The 25,646-nt window shown below is 37.9% G+C and overlaps 1 protein-coding gene across 5 annotated transcripts in view; it reads right to left on the minus strand.

The window, feature by feature from the left end:
- Positions 1–25,646, minus strand: part of tafa5a (TAFA chemokine like family member 5a) — a 268,874-nt gene that overhangs the window by 129,121 nt on the left and 114,107 nt on the right. The gene's annotated exons all lie outside the window — the stretch shown is intronic.

Raw genomic sequence — 25,646 nt, forward strand, 5'->3', positions numbered from 1 at the left:
GAACTTCTCGAATGAAATTTGGGCTACAGCTGAAGGAGGCTGCCAAATATAGATACACGGCAGGAGTAATCCAGAAGTTTCATCAACAGCACTTTCATTCTGTTTAAAGTAAATCAATAACTTATTTTACAAACTACATCAGCTGCTTTTCAACGCCTGTTTTTTCTTTTTTTTGTTTTTTTAGAAGCAGCTCAATGCACTTTGTTTAGTCTGTGTAGGATTAAGTTTCGTGCCGAGAAAGGAGGAGCATTAAATTCAAGAAACAAGAGAGTCTGACTTTAAAGTAGAAGTTAACTGATTATGGTTTTTAAACAGCTGATATTATTGCAGATTTTAAGTAATTATTACAGCTAATAGCTAGTATTATAAAGCTGATTTTATTTATTTGTTTTAAATTTTTTACAGAATGTTTATATGTTATAATATTGTAGATTTTGAAAGAACTAAAACTTTAAGCAATTGCTTCTAGTAGGGCATTTTATAGTCAATGGTACAAATTATATAGCGCTCCAAATGTTCTAGGCACTTTTATAAATGAAAGTTTTCTACATTTAATTTTTCTGAACAATTTCATCATTAGAAAAGAAGAACAGGTACAGAAATTTTATTAAGTATTTATGTTTGATCAGCTTCTTCATCTGCTTTTATTTGGATCTTTCGTGGTTTTGAAAGGTAAAAAAAGTAAAAAAAAAAAACAATACCAGTTGTTGGAAAACAACATGACTGCTTTGTCAATTAAAAAGTTGTATCCCCTTTTTGAATAAGTTGACTTTTTTTCTCAGTAAAAATGCCTGACACACTTCAATTAAGAGGAAAGTTCTATTATTTGCACAAAAAACAAAATAATAACTGTGGTTTACAGAATGTTTTGATATGTTAACTGTTTTTCACTCCTCCTAACTGGATGAAAGGATAAATAAAGATTAAATGGGGGGGAGCAGGCCTGAGGGCTCAAAGAAGCAGCAGCACAGCTGTAAGCAGCCTGCATTACATTTCTCTTCCATCTAAGTCATAAAAATTATAGCTGTGACAATAACTGATGTTGTACAAAGGAAATGTGCAGTTTTAATTGCATGACTTGGATTTTTTAAAGCTGGAGGCATGACAGTAAAATAACATCCTCAGTGCAGTTCTCCTGCTGCTGATGAAGCCTGTTAGGAGGTAATAAAAGAAGAAAAGAAGAAAAGCAAAAACAGGCTTCTGCCTGAATAAGGCCTGCAAAATGTTTACATGGAGAGCTGAGAGATAAGACAAGGAATAACACATAAAATGCTATGCCAACAGATATTGCATAACCTACATGTATCACTATTTGCAATGACCACATTTTATTTACTTCCATATCTACTGCACCAAACTGCAGCTGCAGCACCTGATACTCCAGCTTTCATCTCACACGATATGGCTGATTATTGCCGTGCCAACAAACTTAGAAGCTATAAGGCAATTTGTTGTGTGCTTCAACACTTTGTCACATCTGACTCGTACCGAGTTCAGGCGGAGGTCATCAGGAGTGTGTTGTCTTAGAGTACAGTGACTTAGTGTGCCTTTAGCTTTCCAAATACCCCGATATATTACCACCTGCGTGCTCCCACGGGAGCCACTCTGTTTGTGATTAATAAAATGCTGAAGGTTTCTGGTTTCTGTTTACACGTCTTGAGTTGAACAAAGAGTGCACGCACTCTACATCTGCAGCCGTGCCCTATAAAAGTGCGAGTTAAAATGATGTAGCTGCTGTGTCTGGAAGTGCATCCATTTTCATGAGTGCCGTTATGTGTGACTATTTCAGTCTGCTGTCAGTCAAGGTAATCTGGTACACATCTGTGAGGGAGCATTTAAAAGAACAGCTAAACACTCACAAAGGGCTCCCAAACAAAAACACAAGAAGTAAACACATCTCGAGCATCTATTTTAGTCCCCATTTTGCTCTTAATATTATTATCTAACTTTAAAAAGTTGTGCTGACATATTTTTATAATAGAGATTGATTTTTGAGGTGCTTTGCACCTACAATTAGATAAAGAAAAATACAATTTTCTTGTTTGCAAAATTTTAAAAAGTAGGCAAAGATCTTCCAAATAATGAAGACAATGTACTGGTAAGACAAGCTGACAGTATTTTTTAAAGTCCTAATATAATGTCTATGACAGGATTTGGTAAAACTGCAACAAGACTGCAGTACCATCGCACTTTTTGTCTTTGGAGCTTTTTTCTTGGAAGAAAGGCCACAATGAGGTTGATTCTACTCCTAAAGTTGTGTTTTCCTAAATGGTTGTGTAGGAAAAAAAATAAAAAATTTAAAAACAGCTGATGCGTGTTGTTATAGAATTGCAAATTATACAGTACCCAGGTTGACAATTCGCACTCAGCACACTGAAAGAAACTTCACTTATCTTGCCTCTAGTTTGGCCATGGATAGTTGGTACTGATCTGTAATTTTGGGACAATCATCTTGCAAGTTATTCACTGAAGAGGTTGAGGTTAATAAAGTTTTACACAACAAATGTGATCACTAAGAAATTGTGTAATACACACTTCGTTGTCAGACATAAAACCAGGACTTGGAATGTAGACAGACCAGTAAATTAAATTAAGAGCCGTGCCTTTCAGCTCAGCTCCCTCTTCACCACAACAGATTGGAGAAACACCTTCATAAGTGTGGATGAGCCCCCGATCCATCTTCTGCTCCATCCAACCATCACTTCTGAACTCAACTTCCAGGTACTTGAACTCCACCTCTTGTCTACTCCCCAATCCGGATGGAACATTCCATATTTTCCAATTGAACTCTTCATCTACGTTCCAACTCTCACCTATGGTCATTAGATATGGATCATAACTGAAAGAACAAGATCCCAGATAAAAGTGGCTGAAACGAGCTTCCTCCGTAGGGCGGCCTGGTTCAGATTCAGATTTACCTCGCAATAAAAATGAAACAGATTTCAAGGGCTCGTGTAGCGGAACGAAACGGACAACAAAATAACCAGCTAAGCCAAGTCAGATAAAATAGATGAAACAAAGCTAAGTCACAGTTACAGATCACAGCTAAAATCACAAATAAAAGTCAGCTCCATCATCTGGGGGAGTTTGGAGTAGAGCCCCTGCTCCCCCACATTGAAAGGAATCACCTGAGATGGTTCCTGGGGCACCTGACTCCGGAGGTCTTCCAGGCACATCCTACTGGGAGGAGGCGACCTGGAACTAGCTGGAGCAGCTTGGAATCCCCCAGAAGGAGCTGAAGAGTGTTACTGGGGAAAAGGATGTTTGCAATTTTTGACTTCTGACCGAGTCTCTATTAAATTAGATTTCCCAGTCTGAATAATAACAGCTTGCTTTGTTCTGAAAGCTAAAAGTCTAACAGTTTTTACTCTCATGGTAAAATGAATCCTACAGGATTTTTTTTCTGTAGAAGGTGGAAATGAAGGGGCTGGATACTCTGAGATGGAAATGTTTCATACTTTAGTTCTGAAAATCTGCACAGCTCGCTGAAATCTATTTTCAAACGGAGGGACGTTCAAACAAATTGTCAGTTTCTTAAAGTGGTTTTGAAATCTATATTTATGCTCTCAAGCGCAGAAAAAGGAATGCGTTTCATAATTTCCTCCTACCTGCACTAAGAATTTTCCCTTTACGCCCAAATTCAGTAACTTGAATATGCCTTGTAAAGCAATCTGTGTCATCTGATTTAATCTTAACACAAAAAAAATATTCTGTAAGCATATTCAGCAACTTAGAATATGCAAAAACACATCCATGACTTCTTCACCCTGGAGCCCCCACTGCCTTTTTACCAGCACTGGTGGTCCCTTCCCACTTTTCCTTTTACAGCGTCCAGAGCTATTCAATAAAGATGCTTCAGGGAGCTCAGAGGAGCAAGATGGAAAAATAGAGTGAGCATTCAGTTCTGCCTGAATTATTCCCGGGTTTGTGTGCTTACCCCAGTAAAAGAACAGCAAAGAAATCTATGGCTTATTTAAAGGCCGCCGCATGCACGCTCAAAGCCTTTCCCAAACAGTGCCTGAATTTTACATGCTCATAAGGGAACAGCCCCGGCACTTTAGAAGCAGCCCGCTGCATTGTTAAGTGTGACACAGCATGTTGGGAATTCTTGTTGATTTGTGAGGCTGGCACGGCCATAGGACGCGAGCAGAGATGAGAGGAAGTGGAGTGTAACTGGAGGTGGTGGAGGGCATGTCCTCACAAAAAGGTCACATCTTTCAAGTAGGAGCACTCATTACTCCCAGATAGTCAATAAAAGTGTTGTTTTGAGCTTTTTGTGCAGAAACTGTGAAACCTGATGATGTCTTTGAGTACTAATGGACTTCAAGGGCCGGGTTTTGTTGTTGTAAAAAGCAGATTACAAGTGCTGCAGGTGTGAGCCACAGAGGAGCCTTTTAGCTCATTCTTAAAGGTAGTGTCTAATGATGGCAACTAGTTGGCAAACAGAATTCACAAAGGAGTCTGTAAAATGTCTCAAAATGTTCACGGGGTTCCCAATGTCTTGTCACTTGAATTTTGAAAATAATTTAAAAATTAGTGCTACAAAGTTTCTCTCAAAATATCACTGTTGTGTCTTGAAGCCGTCTCAGCTTAGTTTCCGCAAATTCTAGAGCAGTCGAACTGTATTTTGACACCTGCTTGAGAGTTCTCCTTATGACAGAAAATATCCGAGGCTACAGCCCTGAATGTCCAGCTTTTAAACACACACTAATGACAACTAATAACTGAAGACATAAGTGTGAATGCTGAGTGCTGAATGACCTTGATGAAGTTCGCTGAAGAAGCTGAAACTGAGTTAAGCTACAAGGAGCAAAATGGAAGCTGAAAGGTAAACGATGCAAAAGAGTAGCTAAAAGAAGCAAAACAGATAAAAAGCAAAATGACCAGAAGGGAAACAAATAGATAAAATATGCAAAAAGGTAGCCAAAAGCTAAAGTGAGCGGAAAGGTAGCTAAGAGTAATAGCACAAAAGTTTAAAAGAGCAAAACAGAGACTAAAAGATAAAAGGACCAGAACAGTAGCTTAAAGCATTAAGGTAACTAAAAAGAGCAAAAGGGCAGCTAAAAAGTAAAAGGACCAGAATGGTAGCTAATAAAATAATTACAAAAGGAGCTGAAAGAACAGCAACTTAAAGCTAAAATGCAGCAGAACAGTAGGTAAAAAGAGCAGAATGTTAGCTAAAAGGAGAAAAACAGTAACTAAAAGATCACACAAAACACAAAATTCAGTGTGTCTGCAAGTGAAAATATTCTTATTTTTTCATCATTTTGAGTCAGCAGCAACTCTCCAACAGTGAGATACACCCTAAAGTGATAGTTCAGAGGGATTTAAAGTGGAATTCTCTGAAAAGGTTAGGAAAAATTAATATCACGCATTGCACATAGATCTTTGAATCACCTCACTTTGGAAAAATAGAGTTCAAGTCTGACAGAACTGATGAGCTAAAAGCTAGTCTGAGCAGGACCAAGACCAAAGAGAATTGAAATCTTTTTTTTATTTTTTATAGTGAATCATGAGAACAGGAGCACTTTAGGCAGAAATATTATAATATTTCTGGAGGAAGAACCACATACTGCAAAACTGAGAGTGGTGTAAAGGTTTGTAAGAAAGCATTCACATGAACGGTTAGGAAATATTGAGACTTGAGTTGTTTTGAAACAGAAGCAGTTTGAACCTAACTCTGCTCAGACTAGGCATTAGCTCGTCAATCTAGTCAAAATTAAGCCATTTCTTCATAATGAGGTCATTTAAAGAGATATCTACAACCAGTAAGATATTATCTGTTCATAACCTTTTCCACAGAACTTTTCTTCAAATTGTCCAAATATTGCTTTAATTTCAGAACTATCCCTTTAAGGCTTATATCCCCAGGCCTAATGCAGATACAATGGCACAGAAAAGAGGTGTGAGGAGGGGGAGGTGGAGGGATAAAATGTGCAAAACATATTTTTAGTAATGAAACGGAAGCAGAAGGGAAAACAACTCATTTTTTTACAGTTTACATATAGTGACTTGTTCTAAAGTCAACCAGTGATGTATACCAGCGTAAACCTCGCATTTAATTAAGCTGGTCCCCTCAGCCTGTTTTTTTTTTTTTTTCTCTCCACTATCTTGGAGCGAGCATAATCATTCCGTATACGCCGTGATATCATCTGCTTAATGTGGGTTTTTTTACCATACAGTTAAACCAGGGCGATAAATCCAGCCGTGCTCTGCGTTTAATAGATGCGGGGCCTCACTGAATAATGTGCGCATTAGATTAGCAGCACTAAAGTGAACCACCACGGCGAGAGAAATACAGTTTAATCTCTTTCTGTGATTCCCAAAGGAGGAAAACTTCCCCTGGCTATAGGTGGAGTGTGGAGGAGGTGTGCGTTTGTGGGGAGAAAAAAATGTAAATGGATCAAGTGAAAAGTGCCATGATTCAAAGGTGTCTTCTCTTTTAATATCCTGATAATTTATTTCAGTCGTACAACGAATCTATTTGCTCCAAGTGCACAACAGAAACTGCTTTTACTCCCCTGCAGGACAGTGAAAAGAGCAGCACGATGCTGGAGGGTTAACACGCGGCTTTACAAAAGCATCAACACATTTGCAGCTAAACCTGCACCGTTACGATTTGCTCGAGAACCCAATTTTTTTTTTCTTTCTTTTCTCCCCTTAAAATACTCCGGTTGCCATATTTCCAGTGTGTGAGGAGCGATTTGAGGTGACCTCGTTACAGCACAACAAAAGAACAGGGTTATGAAATCGAGAAATTCTATTTCCACCCTCCCGGCCATTCATCTCCATGCAATAGTAGGAGGGGGTTCATTATTTTGCACTCTCTCTCTCTCTCCACTCGACAATGAATTTGCATGAACTGCATATATATAGATGTGTGCACGTGCGTTTCAAATGTGTGTATATTCATTCTTTTGTATGTAAAGATAAAAACTAAGTGAGGATATAAGAGCACCTAGATTCAGGTGTGTGACCTGTGTTAAATACAAAGCTTTAAAGTAAACCGTCTGCTGATTAGGTGTTATGACAGTACACATTGCTCTGTGTGTGTGTGTGCTTGAGTGTGTGAACACATGTATTTAATGTAAGCAATAACAGCTCCGTCAGAGTTTTGTGCTCCACTGAGCTGCTGTCACAAGTACAGGCCCAGTTCATGGCGATGGATGAGTCGAGTCAGATAAAGTTCAGGCTGAATGTCAACCCAAAGACCCAGAAGGGACCGAGTCAGGCCAGCAGCACCAGAAACATGAAGCCATTTGTTAGTGTTTAAAGTATGTGCTAGGTTGACCAAGCTTTAGCACAAACACACAACCCTGAGCTGATTAGTTGTGGCAGCCATCTTGAAATGGGCTGACTCCAAAGGTTACTTAGGTGCAGATGTACATTTAATGATTACTTTGACAGTTTCATTAAAATCTGTCCACTGGTTCAGAAGATATTTTGCAAACAAACAGTCACAGCCCAGTGAGATATGTTGCTAACTAGCAGTTAGCATTATAAATAGACACAGAACTATTTCAGTTTGTTTTGTATTTCAGCCATTTTCCATCGCCTGTTTTAATCACTTAATAAAGAGTCACTGCAGCCAAACCTCCTGCAAACATAATAACTGCCTTACTGCTGCAGGACTGAGGTCACAACACAAACATAACAACAAACATTTTATTTCCATTTGAAGTATTTGTTGCTGTAAAGCGAGAATCCGAAACATTATCAGTGATGGATTTTTATACCAGTGTTTCCTTTTACTTTGTTATCCATCAGTGCTTCAACATGAACCGCTTCCATCAGAGTCCGAACTCGTGCTCTATGGCCGAGCAGCTGTCCTTCTGCAGGAGCTGACTGACATCTATAGTAAATGCCAGCATAAAATGTCATTCTAAAGTTGCCGCTTATTAACATTTAGTCATTTGGCAGATGCTTTTATTCAGGTCAGCTTCTTAGTGAGGAACAACAAGGCTTCAGTACAATTGGGGGCCAGTGCTTTTAGTGCTGAATCTATTTACAGCAGTTCAGGTGGGACAGATGCAGACACACACGGATAATGCAAGGTATTCCTGTTTAGGGTGTTTATTTAAATATATTTTACTTCACCATCACAATGTTTAGTAACCTTCTGGACCTTCCAAGTCCACATGCATGATTAAAATACATGTTTTTGCAGAAAACTTCTGACCTTTGGCAGAGCATCCTGCAACAATTAGGCCACCAGGTGGACTGTACCGCTTTAAAACAAATAAATAAAAAAATCTAGTTGCGAATAACACCTGAACGTATTCAAATTTGCTGCAATAATCAATGTGCAAGCAACAATGAAGACCAAATCTAGCCTGATAATTATGTGGGTTTAACCAGTTTAGCAACAGAAGCAATTAAATTTATACAAAACTTAGAGTATGTTGCTCTTGTCACTCATCTTTGCAGCCATGAGGTTTTTGTTTGATTACTTTAACAAGTTATCCACCCAGAATATTAAGCATAAAGCCATTTTATTAGACGAAAAACATTTTTAAAAGGCCAAAATCTTTCTTTGTGTTGACAGCATGTAGTATTTTAATTTAATGGTCATTTAGAAGTTTATACATTCATTTGACATCACTTATGTAAGCTGCATACATTGTTAAATGTATGAATAGTGCCATTCGTTTGGGATAACAAAGATCTTGCAAAGCCCAACCAAACAGAAGCAGAAATAATGACTTTCAGATGTTTATGTGAATTCATTAAAGGCTCCAAGGCTGGTTCTGAATATGTAACCATTTGGATATCTGTCCATTTAAATAAATTGGACTTCTGAGGACCTTTTTTAATATCATCACCATAACAACTGAACGTAAAAACTGAAGTGGAATCTGTTTTATGACAAATGCTGTTATCAAGAAATTCCTCATCACTTCCAGGATATACAAGGTGGTGGTGGAGGAAAAAAATAATAAAATAAAATAAGACAATCAAAATACTAAAACACCATTACAATTATCTGCTAATTACTGAAACTTATTTACATTATAATTATTTAACAACTTATTTACAACAGCTTAGTTTGTTCAATTCATTGCAACAATAAATGCAAAAAAAGATAATTTTGTTTATGTAGCAGATAAAGTAACAGTTCAAGTCTTTTAAATTGTGGTTTTGCAGAAAGGTTATGAATAATTAATATCTTACCTGTTGAAGATGGCTCTTTGAACGACCTCAGTTTGGAGAAGTAAAATTTAATTTTAAATAGGAATAACAAGCTAAATGATAATATAAAGTCAGGTCAAAAGCAAAGTGGATTTCTGCCATCTTAAAACAACAGCTCCATAATCTCTTCAGTGTTTTTTCAAATAACTTTTTACATCACTGTCAGTTTTACATTACACTGTTGTTTCCATAAAAATCTATGATTATCCCCAGGTATCCCGTTTGGTCTCAGACTAGCTGTTACCTGATCAATTCAGTCAGAATTCCTCCAAACTGGAGGTCAACAGGTAAGATATTAACAGTTCACAACCTTTCCACAGAACCTTACTTAAAAAGTCTCAACTACCCCTTTAAACTGTTAAACACATCGAGGTGAATTTGTTAAGTTTACGTTTTAAGCCAAAAAGTGCTCTTATCTAACTGCCGTCTCCCTGCACATAAAATTAAGAGAGCTGATAGGTGATAACAGTTTTACCCCTTCCACTACCACCACCTCATCTTTGCCTACACGTCTCATTTCAGTTTCTCTTGTATTCAGAATTGTGTCACTCCAAATGCAGGGATTAGTTGGTGGAGGTTTGTAGTGCCAGGAGAGAATAAAAATGTGCGCACACACACAAACACAGAGCAGCATGTTAATGCCTGTGTATTGATATACTGCCTGTGAGTGATCCAACAAAACATCTCCCTTCCCTTCTGCAGCCTCTGAATGCGAAGAAGTGCTGCAACGTCGCCTAAGGATTTGTTAATTAGCTTGGCAACATCTGTCCTCTCATTGCAAGATGGGAATGGAATACAAAAAATATACACCCATCATCTGATCACTACCTTCCCCCAACAGCACCCGTAACAACAGATGTCAACAACTCTCCACCTGCATCACAGAGATGCAGAGAAAGGGATGTGATCTTTCTTTAATGTTAGCATGTTCTTGAATAATGCATGTACTTCTTTGAGTGAGAGGAGCTATAAATTGTGTATCTGCATAGAGTTGGCTGTGAAAAGCGGTACTTTGATGGAAAACTCAAATCCCACGCGTATCGCCTTCCATGGACCAAGGGGAATTGATAAAAACATTAAAATCCTGCCCTTACAGAACGATTATAGCCGTGTTTAGGTTGGACAGGACAGAATCTGCGGCAGATGAAGAAACAATGAAGTCTTTTCCATCGTCATCCCACTGATGTAAGCTTTGGGGATGTAATGCTCAACATGTCCTCCCCAGACGTTGACAAATGAAGTAATTACATTTATGTGAGCGTGTAGGATTGATTCATCAGCTTAAATTCGCACCAAAAGCTTCTGACTCAATTGGGGAGCTGGTGACAAATACATCTTCCAGTGATAACAGAACATTTTTTACCAAAATGAAAACACCTAATATCAATACAGGATTCACTACAGCTGAATCTGTGATGCGCAGGTGGTTGGTTATAAAACCTTTTCAGAATTAGTCCTAATGTGAGATCTATGATGTCATTGGCCAATTAGAGAGATGGCATGCTGCAAAATCTATAAAAACAACTCAACATCGATTTCTCAGCTGCCAATACAAAATATGCACAAACACTGATAACAAATCTGCAAAACACAAAACCGGAAAACATTTACGACCTGAATCTAAATAATGATTTGGGTTTCATATTTTGAAAACTTAAAGTTCTGGTTTAAGGTCAGCGATAGAAGATGTAACTTGAGTCTTTTAAAGGAAAAGGTCTCAAACTACACTGTAAAACATGCTGGTGTAGATTCTCAGTCATCCAGGCCATGTTAAATCCAAAAAAGGTTAAAAAAACAAAAACAACTGGACAGAATAGAAGTGCAGTTGTTTTTGTTTTTTATCTTTTTTTGGATTTACACTGTAAAAAGTAATAAAAAATTCCAGTTGAAGGACAACAAAAATGATTACAACTCTGAGTTTTATAAATACTGAGCTAAAAATTCTCAGAGATGCTTTGCTGAATTTATAGCTGTTTTTTTCTTTGTTCAAGAATTGTGTCTGTGTGCGTTCAAGTATCTGTTACCATCAATCACAGAACAAATTTTAATAAAATTTGCAGAAATTAATCATTAGTTGATATCTACAGCTGATTACCTTTTGGAATCAACCTGATTCAAGATTGCTGCCACATCCAGCTGACCTTAGCAAACACCAAAATGGTTTTAACTCAGTCAGTTTTACCGATATTCAATAAAGGTTTGGTATGGTAGTAGCTGAGACTGATCCCCAACACATATTCTGAGCACTAACAGATTTGCATTTCACCTTTGTTTGAAACCTTGACAATAACTATTTGGAGTTAACATCGTTTGTTAGCAGAATATCTTGTGAACCACTGAACTTAATGAAAATATTAATCAAACTTCTAGGATTTTTTTATTTGATGTGCATCTACAACTGATTGACTTTTGGAGCCAATCCAATGGATGCCACAGCCAACACCTTAGAACAAACAAAAAATGGCTATAACTGAGTCAGTTTTAACATGTATCGAGCTAGAACTTAGTGTGGTAGTAGCTGAGAGTCATTCACTACACATACTCCTAGTACTACTCATTGTGTAAGATCTTTTCTTCAAGCTTTCTCATTAACTGGAGTCAACCCTGTTAGTCTGTTAGCAAACTCTCTTTTGAACGACTGGACAGATTTAAAGGACATTTTCTGAAAGTAACCACTATTTGTATATCTACAAGTGATTAATTTCTGAAGCCAATACAATTCAAGATGGCTGCTGCAGCTAATCAACAGCAGCCAACAAAAAATGGCTATACCTCAATTAACTATACTGAAATTGTGCTAAAAATTGGATGTGGTAGCAGCTGACAGTCGTGCTCTAAGCGTGATATCTTGCAAGATCGCATGAGATTGTGCTTAATATTATCTTCAAAGTTTGACCAAAATGGCAACAACTTTATCATTTTTCAACATGAGATCATTTTAGTTTAAAACTCTGGCAATAAAGGCAGTGGGTGACATGCATTCCTTCAAGGAAAACTCTTTTCATTTCAATCTGCATCGGTTCCAACACACCTTATTCAAAGAATCACCTCAACAGACTTTTACTGAAAGCCTGTTAAAATGACATTAAACCAGATTTGTCAACCGTGTAAAACAAGAATACATCAAGATAGAAGATTGGATACCACTGGTTTACAATGATGCAAGCTGAGTTTTTATTCCTTCAGGTTTTAGGATTACTCCTTAAAAGGTCTTCCTCTGTTGAAACATAATTGAGGCAAAGTATGAGCAATTTTGTTCGAGGTGCTCAAATAATGTAAAAATACAACAGAAACTTAAACAGCATGGGTTTACATTAGAATATCACTGTTATGACAAATAAACCTCAGAACATACTGCTGACAGGAGCTACAAGTTATTTCTTCAGTTCAGCTACTATATGTCAAGATAATCTCAAAACTAAAACCTGGTAAGTTATGTTCATAAAAGAGCCCAGAATCAGGGGTTCCTGCAGAGTAAGAGTGAGTTCCCTCAAACATTTCTGCAGTTTTACTCTAGTCTATTTGTTCTGAGGTGACAATTTAGGTATGCCACTGTGCCTTTTATTGTAAAAACGTTCAGTAAGTTTTCTTGTTTTAAGCCTGTGATTGATAAGTGGCACTAAAATAAGCCATTTACACACTTTGACATTTTCCCAGACGATATCTTACATGAAGAGAACCAGAGGAAAAACTGTTAGAGACAGCGTAAAATCAAAAGAAAACCCTGTTTTGACTTATTTTACAAAACTCCTAAGGTTGGTATAATTTCAATTCGGGCTTATATAAAACAAAGGATTTGTAGATGATTGTTCTATAGCACAAAAGGTTCAAAATAGTTCACAACGGAATGAATTTGTTTTCATTTTCTCCAATTGTGCAGCATCACATACTGTACAGAATATATCGAAGCCTATCGGCTCCCTGCTGAGAAAACATAATAAGCTCTTCAACCCTAAAGAGTCAGGAATAAGTCATATGTTCTGCAGTTAATTTCACAATGGAAGGGTTTATCACTGCCAAAGGCTTCGAGGGAGAACGCATGAGCGGGAGACTCTGAGGAGATGGGGGGGGAGGGCAGGAGGAAATGCAGAACAGAAAGAAATACTGAGATAGTAAGAAGTGCATCAAAGAAATTAACCGCCTCCGGCATGCCATGCATGCATAACAAAGGCATGTTGCAACATGTCTGAGTGTATCAACTGGAATTACACTGCTGCAGTTCTCTAAGCGCTTTCAGACTGGATCCCTCGCAGCAGTCCTAAACCCTGGGTCCCACCCTTCAGCCTTCCTCGACTGCATCTCTACATCCCTTTTAGACTGAATCAGAAAGGCAAAAAAAATACAACAAGACAGCCTGAAGTCTTTAACCCCTTTTACAGAAAAATGAGACCTGAGTGTGACTGATCAACAATGATTACCATGCACAAACCACAGCAAATATTTATCTGGATTTTTAGCAAAAATAAATATGTTAAAAAGAGTTACTGTTGAGAAGTTTAATGTTGCTTCGAAAAAGACCAAACCATGAAACATTAACATCAAAGTTTCAGGTCATTTATAGTGTAAGGTGAGTGACAAAAGTGCCTGGTTTGTAAAAAGACCAACCTTGTAATAAAAAAGTAAACATTGTTTTACCTGACCTATGTCAAAAATATCTGAAGCTAGGTTACTGAGCTAATGAATGGTTAAATGTGATTAATAAAGTGTAATGCCATGGAATCACACTCAGGACAGTACAGCAGATAATTCTGTATGAAAGGGATTCAGTTGGACACATAAAAAGCCAACAGTAATTACATTAGCTACCATTTGAAAATATGAATTTATTGTTAAATTGAATTCATTTTAGACACATTTTGAACTTTGTGTCAGGAATACATCAAGACGCACATCTTGTATTTAGATGCCAAAAAAAAATGCCTGCATAAGTTTCTTTGCATGCTAACATTAGCTCAGAAGTGCTAAACACAAAATAGTCAAGACTCAGTTCAGTTATAAGTGATCTTAAATATTTGTTTTGTAAAAATCTAAATGTTTGGTAAAGACCAACAGCAACTAAGTTAAATAAAAAAGGCTTCTGATTATCTTTAAGCTAATGTCAATATGCTTACACATCTGGAAGCTATCAGAAACCCGCTAACACACATTTCCAAATCTTTCCATTTTCAGGTACCATTCTTTGAAAGACAAGTTCAAAAAGTGTGAAAAGTTTAACAGCATCAACTCTTCCTAGTAACTGCTATCAAGCCGAGTCAAAAAATGATTTGCAGTGCTGCACTTTTGACCTTTTAAGTAAAAGTAAGTTAGTTCTGGCAGTATTTAAAAAGGAATGGGATTGAATTACTGCCACCAAATTTACTAATGCTTGCTGGTTTAGCAATTCATCACCACAGATTAGCTAGAAGAAATAAAATCAAACAAAGAAAACCTCTGTTCTTTTGCTTTTTTGCATCCTGGAAACACTTTGCACTGAGGTACAAACAAGCTTGTTGGACTTACAGACACTAACATTATCTGCTCCAATAAGATGGCAGCTGTTTGTTACGACCCTGTTCATCCCACAGTACGGGTCATAACCTGACAATGACATGAACCGAGTAGTTTCAAGGTCAGTCTGGGGCAAATTTGGAAAAGTACATCTATCAAATGAACAGTGTTTTAAAGCTCCAACAAAGTGTTGGCGCTTTCTGAAGAAGCTAAAACAGCAACAGTTCAGCTCAGCTACTTATTTCATCTGACTGCCTCATTTCTTTCCAGGCAGAAACATCCTCCTGTGTTTTCTGTCATACCATTAGTCTTTCCTTGCTTCTGCTGCAGTGTGATCAGGCTGATCCACTCTAAGGCTTTTAAATCTTAACTTATTTTCCAACATCCCCACAGCAAAAAGAAACTCAGGAGGGCAACTTTACAGAGTTCCTAAGCTCAGATGGAATACTTAACTCACTGCTGATTTTAGCTCACTCAGCTGTCTCTCAAACAAACAGTTCTGAATGTTAAAATGACTAACATTAGGCAACACTTTAATGCGCATTTAGCAAAAAAGACCATCTAAAATGACTGGGGGATTTTTAAAAAATTATAGGATCCTTAAGGTCCTTCCTAAAGTTCATTCCAAGGCCACACGGCAACATTCAGTGACGCTGCAACACACAAGTAGACAATTTTGTCAGACTTTTTAAGCTGCCAACAGTCACATCCCATTGAGATACTATCTTTTGGGTTGGGTAAAGATTCAATTTTACCAATGTGGTCTTGAAACTACTTTTACGAAACACATGACAGATGTTAACAAATTGGTAGCTATGCTCATCTTACATGGTCTTCTGTTGCAAAAAGTAGATATAGGAAGAAAGTGTACAAAACAAGGAAAAGGAAAATGTTTCGTTGGCAAAAACTAATTACATTACAGTTGCTTTGACCTAGAAGAAAGAAAAAAATTATGAGATGAACTGTAGAAATTTGTCATGTTTGAACTGGACTGGAAGTCCAACATTTGCACATATATTTGATTTATCTAATTAGAGACTTTTCTTTCTTCTGGGATTCCCTATGTGCCAAAAGAATATTGAGGTTGCTGGCCTATTTGAAGGTACAGTAGTTGTTTTTTCCCCTCCATTCAAACAGGAAGCTATCCTCATCCCCTGGGCTATGCTGGGTCTCAAATCAAATCTTTACTGTATATCCCTTTGGCTCTCTGCCACAACAGCTGCATATCAGTTCATCGTTTCTGCATCCCAGAATGGTTGTTGGAGCAGCAGCAAGCAACACCACAAGATAAATGAGGCCAAACACGTTGTAATTTCCATATCAATCATGAATAGTGTCGCCAGCTTAAGTTAGGGGAGAAGGAGAGGAGAAAGGAACGATAGAAAGAGATAATAAATAGATGTTTTTCTCATGAACATACGTCAGCTGTGTTGTTCCATTTCTGATGCACCTCGGGGCACAGAGCCAAAACTCTGACTGACTGACCAGGTGACAAACTGAGTCTCAGACATGTAGGTGCAGACAGGACAGTCATTTAGGCCATAAATGTCCAGCAGATTTATCACCCAGGAACAGTAAGATTGAATCCCGGCTGTCAGAATGTTCGTCACCAGGTCTTGATGGGGGAGATGGTATAGCTGACAAGCTGGCAAGAAGTGAAGAAACGCAGGATAAAAAGCAGAAAAGGCTCAAAAGGAGGCCCTCAAGGCCATATAACAAGTTCTCAAGAGTTTGTCTGGCAAAAACTTGGTGCAGGTGTTATCTTGTTAGGTGTGGGAGTCACTGAAGGACACCAGACAATTGATTGAATGGAGTTGACTTCAGCACAATTTCCTCCCGGTGGCGACATGCGTCAACCAGGCCGGGGGTGCCTATATTCTGCAGCTTAACTACCTCTCAGGTCTCCTGCTGTGACAAATGGCTTCTGTCTCTTCTAATGTAATATTTGTTGCTACTTCTGAGAGCCTCTAGGCTACTCCGCAGCGCGTCTGTCTGCCGACTGCTTCATTGTGTTAGCTGACTTTATTCCCCAATCGCCTGTCAATTGGTGGACTGTCCGAGTATTCTCAGCTGTCTGTCTTTTGTCTCATTGTCGGTGCGGTCCCTTTTCTCAGCCGGGATCTTTCCGCTGCTCCCTCTGCAACCTCGGGCTCCATCTGTCTCGCCATCTTCTCTTTTGCTCTTTTTTTTTCTCACTATAACTCTTCCTTTTCCTTCATTCTCTTTGGCTGTCTGCTCCGTCTCCCCCCCTTTATCCCCCCCCCCCCAGTTCGCCACCATGTCTTTGCTCCAGATGCTAGCTGTCTCAGCTCCATGGGCTGCGTCTCAGTGATGGGCCCCTCCAGGAATTCAAAGCACCACTCTGGCATTTTCTTCCAAGCAATTGCTTTCTGCAGTAATAAAGGAGGAGTAGCTTTAGCATTTCTTTTCTGAATGGGCTTTACTGGCCTTAGGCGAAAACAAGCACAAATGCACATCCATGAATCCTCCCGAGGCAGGAGCACGCCGCAAGTCTCTGTCTGGGTTTAGACCCAATTAAGCCATCTCACCCAATTTATTCAATTTACCGTTTTCCAAAAACTAACCATTAACCAAAAAAAGAAAAGAGTTCTCACAGGTGCTTCTTAATTTTTTTAACTGTGTTTGTTCTTTTTTTAAAGAACCATCTCTAAATGTGTCTGTTATCAAAACCTCTCAGAATACAATGGGCAAATTTTAATAAAATTTACAGAAAGTAATTATTGGATGTCCATCTACAACTGATTAACTTTGGGAGCCATCCCTCATCTGCTATAACTCTAATTATAATGCTAATTTTACAAATATTTAGCTAAAATTTACATTTACAAGATGTACTCTGAGCACGACATCTCACATTATAGCACGAGATCAGGTAGAACATTTTCTTCAAGGATTGACCAAAATAGCTACATCTCCATCATTTCTCAACATGAGATGAAATTCAATTAAAACTCTGGCAATATGCAATGCATTCTTATAAGAAATGCTAGACCTTCAAATTTTTTTTGTCAAAGAGCTGGACAACCAGCTAACATTCTCATCAGACGCTTTTCTTTGCTTGTGACCTGTAGAGCCCTGCAGGAATAAAGCACTTACATGTAAATATTATACACACGGCTTTAATGGTAATTAAAGTCACATTGACCCCAAATTAATTCACAGTAGACATGGAGCATTTAAGGTGCAATTAGCCATGGAAGCTGCTATGGTGATACTTTGCCTAACTGCAAATTCCAAAACACTCTGCAATTTGTTTTCGCATTAAGTAAATGTCACGGCATATTAGTATGTTATTATGGCATGTTTTTTTTTCTTTACACAGCAATGTTTGGCTACAAAGGTGCAAATGGAGGAGAAAAAGAAAATGGGAAAAAAATGCCTTTGATCACACTTAGTGTTTGGTCACACGTGTGAATGAATACATATTATTAACAATGAATTTCAGTACATTTTCTCTCATGTGTTTCCTTTCGATCTATATTTTTCACAAAAGGCAGAGACACAGATGGTGCTAATACTGAAGGGAGAGGCACTGAGTGTTATGCATTTTGTGTATCCTATTAGACTCAAGTAGTCAACTGAAAGGCCAGCAGTTATTGATTCAGTGTGAGGCTGGGGAAAACAATGCATGTGTAATTTCTGAATAATTTTCTTTGACGTCTGTGTTTCCGTGTAAAAGAATAATGTCCTGCTTAGTTTTTCAAAGAATGCAGGTTCACTGCATCTCTTTAGCATAACTGAGACCCATTAGCGAACGAGACGAGGCCCAGCTGTATTTTCCACTTGGCCCTACCCCTCCATTTTGTGCACTGCAGTGTAGGCGGTTTGTTACCTTCAAGGTGAAGAAATGCTGGGAATTTAGCTTTCAAAGTAGCGAAAGAAGTGTTTTTTATGTAAAGTTTTCCTCCTCTAACTCTTGTAGCTCAATAATAGGGTTGTGCATCTCTGGTCTGTGGCTGATACGATACGTATTGACATGTTGCCAATGATCCGAAACATTAAAGATACATAAGCAGGAAAAACCAATACAACAGGAGAAACGATGTCAGAGCAAACTGCACTGTGCTGTAACTACATTATCAGCTGTTTCTAAACACACTTTTAGAGTGTCTCTTGCTGTTTAAGCCAGTATCTCACTGGGCTTCCATTGTTAGGAGAGTATTTGCTGCAAACACTTAACATTCAGTGAGACTTTAACTTAAAATCTGTCTTTTTTTCTCAAAATTTTGAGATACTTCCCTTGTACTAACACTACTATAGTTTTCCTCCTAAACAGTGGGGATCACTACAGAGAAAATGATGCTGAAATACAGCAGAAATTGAAACAAAAAGTTGTACAAGAGATATATTCTTTAAACACAAACAAAGCTATGCAGTTTCAACTTATATGCTTTTGTTTTAAGATGATTTAGTTGCAAAACTGGACCTCTCCAAGGCTGCTTGTCCAACCCAATGCTACCATTCACTTGCACATCCTGGATTTGTTATGAACTGGTTAATATTGACATTTCTTCTCCATAATGAAGCGTAAAGAGCAGATGAGAAAAAAAGACCAGTGCCACTCAGAAGCTCAGTGATAAAACAGTTGTTTTACACTTGAAACACTGGTTGGTCATCTCCAGTTCAATTATGTGCCACACTGTCTTTTGGCAAAATAAAGCCCCATATTGGATAAATATGCTCATCCATGAAACAATGTTTGTAAGATTACTACAAATCAAACAAACAGTTTATTTATACTAAGGACTTCCAGCTAATCACTGATTCACAGTCTGTGTTTCAGGTTTGGTTTTTAAAAAAGTTAAAACTTCTACCAAGTACAAAAGTCCAGACCTAATATACACAATAGCAATGAGCCTAAAACGAATAGGATACATTAAATAGCTTAGCTAAGGTTAGGTTAGCTTTGCTGTCTTTGCTAAGCTGAACTCAGCTAAGACTAAATGAGTGTATTAGTGAGTATTTGAATTAGTAAGATTGCAAGATTGACAAAATCCAATATCCAGATGTCCATATCACTTTGAAAACACTTTAAATTGATTACGTTGTGTGTATTCTGCCTTACTTTGGAAGTTTATTAAAAAGTTTTGCTGCTAGCTGTAAAATAACATTGAAAATTCTATCGAAGTCCATTGCTAACATTATCTAATTAACATTCAGTAAAATTAACATCTCAAGCTAATGAAAATGTCACACACGGTCAGTGACACACATCTTTTTGAAATCAGTATCTTTTTACACCATTGCCTTACTGTGAAGACCAAAACAACGAAAAAAGGATGGACTTTAAAAAAGCAGTCTCACCGAGTGACCAACAAGCTAAAGCTGCTTCCCAGACTCTTAGAACAGCCAACATGCTCTTAGAATTTTATTAAAACAGGAAAGAAACCATTTAACACATTATTTATTGCAAATACAGAACAGCAGAAGTATGTGCCAGTTTAAATAGTATAGTTGATTTTATTAAATTACTTTGGCACAAGAGTTACCAAAGATATATAGATCAAGTCATCGTTGCCTCGCAGCAAGGGCCACAATTACGACCAGCTTGTATGAAAAGTCCACATCACCAAGCATTTCTTACAGACTAAATTATATTCATAATATGACTAAAGTAGCACTGAGTTTACACAAGACTGTGGTGTAGAGTTTATATTTATTTATTTATTTAAATAAAGGAAAAAAATTAAAACTTTCCTGTGGCTATGCTGCTGAGTGCTTTATGTCACACTCTTATTAATTTATAATCTAAGGATTTAATTATAACACTTTCAAAACTTTATGCGTTCTTGTGGCATAGTAATGACACAAGCACAAATGCAAATTCTCCATTTCCAATGGTGCTCATCAATTTCGTTAATTATAGAAAGAATCTGCCAAAAGAAAAACAGAATCTAACTTTTTATGCAGTGTCTGGACCCATTTCCTTTTGTTTACAATGAAGCTTTTTGCTTTCTCAGTAGAAAACTCAACAAGTTGACCATCCTTAGGTATTCAGCTCCCCTGGCTATAGCTGCCCTTTCAGCTGTTAGCTGACAGTGATGCTCATCGGTCTTCCCTGTAGAAGACATGACTTCAGGCCAGGGCTAAGATATTCTAACATGTTTTATGCACACCTATGTCTTCTTGTCTGTTTCTTCTACCAGAGTCCTGTTTCTTCTGCTGGTGAATTAGTCTGTGACAATCTCAGAAGAGTCTGCAGTTTTACAGTTGCAGAATAGTTTGTTTAAACACTTTTGTTAAAGACAAGAAAACCCACAATGGTCACTTAAAATCATGTGACTTTAGTTGCTTATATTTAGACGTTTAAGGTCAACAAGATTGTTGCGAACCTCTCTGGATATGGCCAAAAGAGGAAAATTGTACCCATAAAAAGATACTGATAATATGAATGGTAACCAAAGACCCCAGAACAGCTTCCACAGAGTTTAGAAGTGAACTCTAAGGTCAAGGTTCATCAGTGTCAGATCGCACCATTGGTCATTGTTTGAGCCAAACAGACTTAATGGAAGATGACGAGAAGAACATCACTGTCAAAAGCAAATCACTGGAATTTGCCAAAATGCATATTGAGAAGCCACAAAGCTTTTGGGAGGATGTCCTTTGGACAGATGAGACAAAACTGAAGCTTTTTGGCAGCAAGTGATATTAGCTTTGTGTTCACAGAGCCAAAAAAGAACATGGTAACTACAGTAAAACATGGAAGCTCAGTTCTGTTCTGAGGCTGCCTTGTTGGGTCCAGTGAAATCTAAAGACTATGAAAGCTTTTTGAGCATAATGTGCTGCCCAGTGTCAGGAGGTGTGGTCTCAGTCACAGGTCATGGGTCCTTCAGCAGAATAATGACCCAAAACACATAAGTTTCATAGCAATGCGTCTTATTAGTTTTGTCAGTTTGAAGTCATTTCAGTGACCATTGTGATTTTTTTCTTTCTTTAACTAAAGGGTACAAACAAATGTATCCATATCTGTATCTGTACACCTGTGTTTTGAGCCATTGAGGCATCATGGTGAGATGTCTGAGTGTAATTAACATGCTTGCTTCCTGGTGCTTTTGCTTGGTTCTGAGTATGAGCACACACTATTATAGCTGAGGCTGGAGTGACTCATAAACTGTTGGATTCCTTACACAAAACAAGCCGTGAACAGTCTCACTTCTTTCCTCCCTTCATTTCTCCACCATCTCCTTCATTCTCTCTCCCCCTCTTTCTGTCTGCAGTTCGGATCAGAACCACAGCCGCGCTACAGTCCTTAGCTGTCCCAAGCTAAGATTAGCATACTGATTAGCCATCTTTGTGATCTCCCTCATCCGCCTCTCTCAGAGCTCTCATGAAAGACTGCAGCCTCGTGAATGCATAATTACACTGTCGCCAAACAAACCCATGGCTGAGAGCTGCCAGAGGGGGGAGCTAGTGCACGGAGGCCAGTGTTGTTGATGTTGCGTTTGTTATTGTAATCAGAGGGTACTGGAGCTATGATTACTGTTTTCAACACTGATCATATGTTATGAACAGTTCATCTGTTGTGATTCGTCTGTTACTATAACTAAGCTTTTTATTCCTTTTCCCTCTTCTGCGTCTGTCTCATCCCCTCCCATCTTTTCTCATGTTTTACTTCTTGCATCAAAACTCAAGTGAGGATAATAAGCCTTCTCCTCATTCAATGCCACTTCTTCTCTTCCCACCCCATCCCCCATTAACCTCTTCAGTCTCTCCGTCTCAGAAGGGCCTGAATGAGGACAACAGATCATGTTAAGTTGGATGTTGATTCTAGGTGACAGGCATCATATGAGTCATTGTCATAATCACAGCGCTTCCCTCAGTCCCCCCCATGGCTGCCATTACAGCAGCACTGCGAGGCAAAAATTACCCTTGGTATAAACAAAAGCTATATGGCACCGAACGCCATGCAATTATGTTTAAATTATGCTGAAGATTGCATTACACTTCAGAAACTGGAGTCATTCAGACCAAGTGAAACTGCACATTATATCCAGATACTGTGAACAAATAAAAAAAAAACACTCAAATATGCAGAAAGGTTTGAGGTTTTATGCAAACTGTGGAACAATTTTCACTTTAGTTTCAGGTTTTAATGTTTCAGGAAACAATAAAAATCCTGGAACAAAGTGCAGTGACAGTGCATGAAAAACTAAATAATCCCTACAGTCAAATAACTTGTGAAACCATGTTTAGCAGCTGCAAACTGACATAACTTTTCTCTCTGTAACTTTATCAGAACCTTTTATTGTTGTGGAAGAGTTTTGACTCATTATTACAATAATGAAGTTTGATCATTAAGGTTCCACCACTTCATTTCATTCAGGTCAAGACTTTGACTGGACTATCGCAAAACCTTTTTATTTTCTTTTTCAGCCATTTTCTTGTAGATTTGCTGCTGTGTTTGGGATCATTGTTCTGTTGTATAATGACTCAATTTGGGTCAGGTTTTAGCGCTCAAATGGTTTTCTCCAACATCTTTACTTTGGTCTTGCTCATCTAAAGAACATTGTTTAAAGAGGTTTGCAATTTTTTTGTTTTTTTTCAAATGCAGCTTTATGAGATTTGTTGTTCAACTAAAGTTCCCCAAAAAACTGGCAAAGATGAGACAGTCTTGATATGGATGGAAAAACCTTTAGAGAAAAGCATCAACTTATGTTTGAACGAAAATGATAAAATAATTTACATGCTTACTTACGCATACTTAGATTTATTCACTCAAAAATGTTGGGTAATTTAGCAAATCTGAGTGTATTCCTTTGCTATGAATATGAAGTTAGATAAATTTATTTGTTTTCATGCCACTAATCAGCTGCAATTTTATGAATGCAGACTTAAGATTTTTCTCTTATATGGTAAAGACCTAAAACAAATAATACGTTTGACAAGTTCTATGATATTTGATAAGAAAACAGAAGTCAAGAACCATACAATGCTGCATAAAGTGATTAAATGAACTCAGATAAATGAGTTGGAGTGAAAAGAAAAGGTAGAATTATTGAAAAACAACTAAAAAAAGCACAAAAAAATAAAAATGAAGACAAACAAATGTTAAACAAGCAACAGTTTGAATTTGAGAAGAAGGATGGGATGGCAAAAAAAGGGTCATTCAATACAATTTAAAGAGACAACAAGAAAAACAACAAGTTGGGAAATTTACTACAAACGTAAAAAGTTGATAACAGAAAGAATGAAGCAAAAACGAGGGAAACAGCAATAAAGCCCTAATAGTGCAAGTTTTTCCTCAAAACCTAAAGATAAATTCATTATTCTGAAAAATAAAATTCAGAAGCAAATGTCACTACACAGAACTTGAGCAAAATGGTTATGAAAGAAAACTGAAACAGAAGTGAGAGGATGTTGCTGGTTGAGAGGTCGAGGGTCTCACAGAGTGCTGACTGAGACAAACATCCAAGCGCTATCGATCCGACACAAACAGATAATCGATTGACACGGCCAAAGGTACTATAAAAAAAAGGAAAAGACCCTCTTCATCCTCCACATCCTACTTTCTTATCCAGAAGCTTTGCTGTTTATAAACCAACACTCCTTCTCATTGATTAGCTGGAGGTCTGTGTGACTGCAAAGCAAACTCAATCATGCGTCTACTGCAAATTAAAGGACTGCAGTCTGTCCACGCGCAGATCAAAGATCTGTTGATTTCAATAAAACCCCAGCAGAGCCAATGCTCTGAAAGACAGGATGATTATACTAATCATCAGCTCAGCTGCTAATGAAATGATTCTCTTCTTTTTAAAAAAAAGCCTCTTATGACCATCGCCTGGGTTTTTCCACAGACTGAGGGGCAGAGTGCCAGCTGGGTTTCTGCTCAGAAGTGAGTCAGATGCAGTTTGAGACCGAGAGGGGAAGGAAGGGGGTGTGGGGGGGAGAAGGTGTGAGGAAAAAGAGAGGTGCCTGCATACATTTGCCTAATAAGGTTTTTTTTTTGCCTTTCTTTCTTTCTTTCTTTAGGCAGTCTGGATATCACTGCTGGGAGTTCAGTTTGTCCAACTAAACTACAGGTCTTCAAATAAAACTGAGCGAGGTCCACATAAAACTATTTTCTGTACAAAAAGTTTAGATTATATATATTTAAATTCTGTTTCAGTGATGAGCCATGCTAGCTTTCTTCACTCCCCAAATTGTCTTATCAAGTTTGTGTCTCTCTGTGGAGAGAAGCAGAGAGAAACCAAATACCAGACATGGAAATATAACTGTGTGGAGTAAAACTAATTACCGTAAATGTTAGAAAAGCTGAGCTGCCTAAAATTAGGGTAAATGCTAAAAAAGCTGCACCTCCTAAAATGAATTACTGTAAAAACTAGGAAAAGCTACACTGCTTATTAATGAAATACCGTAAACTGTAGAAAAGCTGTGCCATGTAAAATGAGTTACTAAAAATGCTAAAAAGCCTGCGCTGCTTAAAATAACATTCCTGTAAATGCAGGAAAAGGTAGACCAACAAAACTTTTACAATGAAAAATTGAAGAAAAGCTGTGGAGTCTAATGAATGAATGTAAATGTGGGAAAAACTGCAGTGCCTAAAAAAAACCCAGTAAATTGTACAAGAAAAAAAAAACTGCACCTTATAAAATAAAATTACTGTATAAGCAGGAAACACTGCACTGGCTAAAAATAAATCACCATAAATATGGGAAAACGTGCAAGGAAAAACTAAAATAAACTAATGTCATTCTACTAAAAATTTAACAACTCATTTGGGTCCAGAGAAGACTTCATTCGGTCTGGATCTGGACCTCGGTCCACCATTTGGGTGCCCCTAAACTAAACAATAGTATTTTGAAAAAAATAAATGTATAAAAAGTGTTTTTCATGCCAGGTTTTGGTGCAGCGACAAAAAGACTAATGCGTGACCCTCTGGTACCCCCAGGACAGAGGTTTGTCACGCGCGCGTGTGGTGTGTGTGTGTGTGTGTGTTTGGGGGGGGGGGG

Source organism: Kryptolebias marmoratus, linkage group LG18 (genome assembly GCF_001649575.2).
Source record: "Kryptolebias marmoratus isolate JLee-2015 linkage group LG18, ASM164957v2, whole genome shotgun sequence".
Classification (NCBI taxonomy): Eukaryota; Metazoa; Chordata; class Actinopteri; order Cyprinodontiformes; family Rivulidae; genus Kryptolebias; species Kryptolebias marmoratus.